Here is a 4,089-nt window from a genome sequence, read left to right on the forward strand (position 1 = left end):
GTACGCGGGCCTCTCACCGCTGTGGCCTCTCTCATCGCGGAGCACAGGCTGCGGACGCGCAGGCCCAGCGGCCATGGCCCACGGGTCCAGCTGCTCTGCGGCATGCGGGATCCTGCTGGACCAGGGCACAAACCCACGTCCCCCGCATCGGCAGGCGGACCCCCAACCACTGCGCCACCAGGGAAGCCCCCACTTCTATTTTTTATTGCTAGTTGTAATTTTGTTACCCAGTTGACATCGATGTTCTTACTTGATTTTAGGCCTTAGGCTTTTCTAGGCCTTAAATCCCCAAATTTTATTTTTTCAACTGTATGATATATATATATTTTTTTAATGCAGAGAGGCTGCCTTTTAATTTATTTATTTATTTTTGCTGTGTTGGGTCTTCATTTCTGTGTGAGGGCTTTCTCTAGTTGTGGCAAGCGGGGGCCACTCACTATCGCAGCCTCTCTTGTTGCGGAGCACAGGCTCCACATGTGCCGGCTCAGTAGTTGTGGCTCATGGGCCTAGTTGCTCCGTGGCATGTGGGATCTTCCCAGACCAGGGCTCGAACCCGTGTCCCCTGCATTAGGCAGATTCTCAACTACTGCACCACCAGGGAAGCCCCAACAATATGATTTTTAAGTTATTGTTTTAGAGTCTCCAAAACAACATTGATAATCGGTAGATCCCCATTTTATTCCTGGATTAGACATCTCTTCAATATTTTTACCATCTAATATTTATCTGTTAATCTTTTTTAAAAAAAAAAACAGAAAAACTCCAATGATATCATAAGCTGAAAGAGTAAATAAAATTCCCCAGCCTTGACTATTAAAAACTCACAGCAGGAAGAGAAATTTAAAATCTATTCATTTATTGAAAGCTAGCTAAATTAATCTGTAAAGTCACCTGGCCTGTTGCTGCTTATGATGGTAGCTTTCCATGGTTTTTTGGTGTTTTTTAGGAATTCACCACCACCACCACCTTAGAAAATCATCCATTCTGGATTTTCTAAATTATAGCTGTAGAGGTATATGATATTATTCAATCTCTTTTGTATTATAACTTCTCATTCCTGATGTTGAATACTTGTGTTTTCTAATCAGGCTTGGCTAGGGGGTCTTTTACTGGTGTTTTGAAACAATGATACAAAGGTATCATTTCTACTACCTTTATTTTGTAGTTTTAGCTTTTATGTTAATTCTCACCATCTGCTTTTCTTTTGGTTATTTTCTAGTTTAGGTTAAATATTTAATATAATTTTAGTAATAAAAGCCTTTGTATATACATTTTCCTCTGTGATAGCTGGTTTCTAAAGTTCTCTTTCATCAATATCTGGTTAGTTTGTGATCCTTTTTGATCTGGAGATTATTTTACTGCTTATTTTCTAAGTAGTTTATTTATTTTTGCTGCATTGGGTCTTCGTTGCTGAGCGCGGGCTTTCTCTAGTTGTGGCCAGCGGGGGCTTCTCATTGCGGTGGCTTCTCGTTGCAGAGCACGGGCTCTAGTTGCACGGGCTTCAGTAGTTGCGGCACGTGGGCTCAATAGTTGTGGCACACGGGCTCAGTTTCTCCACGGCATGTGGGATCTTCCCAGACCAGGGATTGAACCCGTGTCCCCTGCATTGGCAGGCAGATTCTTAACCACTGCGCCACCAGGGAAGTCCCAGTTTATTTTTTTTGTCAGACATCTATATGTTGGTAATTTTTTATTTCATTGGAAATAAGGTCTGTAAAAAGCCTTTCAGAACTTTTCTATGTGGATAAGTACTTCATTGACTTATGTAAATATTCCATGGATTTTATTTCCTAATAGGAAACAAAGTTTTAGTGATTTACGTAGGCAAATATTAAGGCTCAAAGAAAAAAAAACTGTATGGCGGTCATATACACACGTGTATGCAACTGTGTACATAAATTCCTATTTTTAAGAGCCATTTGAAAGTAAATCTCAGGTGTCAATATAATGTCCCCTTAAATACTTCCATCATGCATCTATGTCCTAAGAATTAAGACCCTTAATTTTGATTTCGACCATTTTTAAAATCTTTATTGAATTTGTTACAATATTGCTTCTGTTTTATGTTTTGGTTTTTTTGGCCATGAGGCATGTCGTATCTTAGCTCCCTGACCAGGGATCAAACCTGCACCCACTGCATTGGAAGGCGAAGTCTTAACCACTGGACCACCAGGGAAGTCCCCACAATCTTTTTATCACACTAAGAAAGTTAACAACTCCATATGTAATATACAGTACATAATCAAATTTCCACAATCATTCCAAAAATGTCTTACATTTTTCGAATCCAGAGCTCCAAGTTTCATTTCTTTTTCCATACAGAACAATTGCCCTGCTTTATTTATTTATTTATTTTTGGCTGCATTGGGTCTTTGTTGCTGAGCGTGGGCTTCTCCTTGCAGTGGCTTCTCTTGTTGCAGAGCATGGGCTGTAGGCATGCAGGCTTCGGTAGTTGTGGCACATGGACTCAGTTGTTGTGGTTCACAGGCTCTAGAGCACAGGCTCAGTAGTTGTGGCACACGGGTTTAGTTGCTCCGCGGCATGTGGGATCTTCCAGACCAGGGCTCAAACCCGTGTCCCCTGCACTGGCAGGCAGGAAGATTCTTAACCACTGTGCCACCAGGGAAGTCCCAATTGCCCTGCTTTTTAACATGAATTGTCTAGGCCATTTTTCTTGTAGAATGTCCTTCATTCCAGATTTGTTGTCTGATTGTTTCTTCATAGTTAAGTTCAGGTTATGCATTTTGGCAAGAATATCGGTGATTTGCACAACTTATGCATCACTGGAGTCACGTATCATATTGTTAAACACTACTGGTGATACCACATTTGATCATCTGGGTAAGGTGGTAACCACCAGATGAGTTTTGATGTAAAGGTGCTGTTCTCTTTTTAGTTTTAACGTTGATTAACGATACTTGCTTTGAGTAGTCTTATCTCACTGGGGGTGGGATGATGGTAATTATCTAATTTATCATCCATTCTGTATTATTGGACATTGATTCCGATGCATGCTCAGATTGGAGAACCACTGCATAGTCTTCATCCCAAATCTGGCCTGTGGACATCTGATAGGCAACTGCTTAAAAGGATGAGATTGATGTGAGATATTGGAAAACATCCCGATAAAAGCAGTTAAGTGCAAAAAGAATAGGGTCACTTTTTTGTAAAGAAAAAAGGAAGCAAAATGTTCTTCCAGGAATTTGGCAGTAGGAGTGGTGAACCGGACATTTTACATCCGACCGTGCCTTTGAATCTTTTACCAGGAGCTGAATTACTTTGATAATAGGAAGAAAGGGGAGAATTGTGTGAACAAGTATAACTCAGGGGCAACTCGCTATAGAAGGGAATGCTCGGCTCTGTTGTTCAGAGGCCCGAGCTGCTTGTGCTTGTGCAGCAAAGACTGTCCCTCTTACACGACTGACCATTGTGAAAAACTACAAACCAGTCAGGCATTTATGTCCTGCGTTGTCCGGTCACTGCTCAGCCAAGAAAGCTCAACTGTAATCTGCCGGATCATCAAACTGACACTTGGGGGCACCCAACTCTGTTACGAGTTCGAATCTTACTGACAGCTGAATTTCAAACTGTAAGTCTGCATTGCCTCGTGGGGAGGAAGTGGGTATCTCTGAACTTGGGCCACTCTTCTCCGCCAAATGAGGGGCCTGGACTTAATGAGCTCAGAGCAAAAGTCTACCTAACCCTCCAATGTTTATCTCTGCCAGCCTGCCGGGCACAGCCATCTTCCAAGGCCGCGGATAGAAGGGGAGTGCTAAGGTGGGTCAGTAACGGCTATCCCAGCTCCAAGGCTGAAAGACCTGTGATGTCGGGGTTCTCCCCTCTAGGCCGCGGTGCCAGGAGCCGGGGAGTGCCCCTGAACGGCTGCTGCATATAGCCCTTAGCCCAGCACTCGACAGAGCTGACGCTAAATCAGAGTGCTTCCAACTTTCACTAGTGGTTTGTAACGCTTTTGGCTAGTACCTGGTCCAGGCATGGTAAAAGAAGGGACAGCAACCAGCAGAGACCGGGGCGGAAAGGGCGTGCCCTGCGGCGGAAGGGGCGGGGCGGCGCGATGACCCTGAGGTCCCT

General features: G+C 43.6%; 1 long non-coding RNA gene across 1 annotated transcript; it reads right to left on the bottom strand.

Annotated features, from left to right (window-relative positions):
* Positions 1–2,016: 2,016 nt before the first annotated feature.
* Positions 2,017–4,046, bottom strand: LOC141278284 (uncharacterized). Its single transcript, XR_012330714.1, has 2 exons — positions 3,982–4,046; positions 2,017–3,079 (listed from the first exon to the last, which is right to left on the bottom strand). It is a non-coding gene; the product is annotated as an uncharacterized lncRNA (long non-coding RNA).
* Positions 4,047–4,089: the final 43 nt, after the last annotated feature.

Source organism: Tursiops truncatus, chromosome 3 (genome assembly GCF_011762595.2).
Source record: "Tursiops truncatus isolate mTurTru1 chromosome 3, mTurTru1.mat.Y, whole genome shotgun sequence".
NCBI lineage: Eukaryota > Metazoa > Chordata > Mammalia > Artiodactyla > Delphinidae > Tursiops > Tursiops truncatus.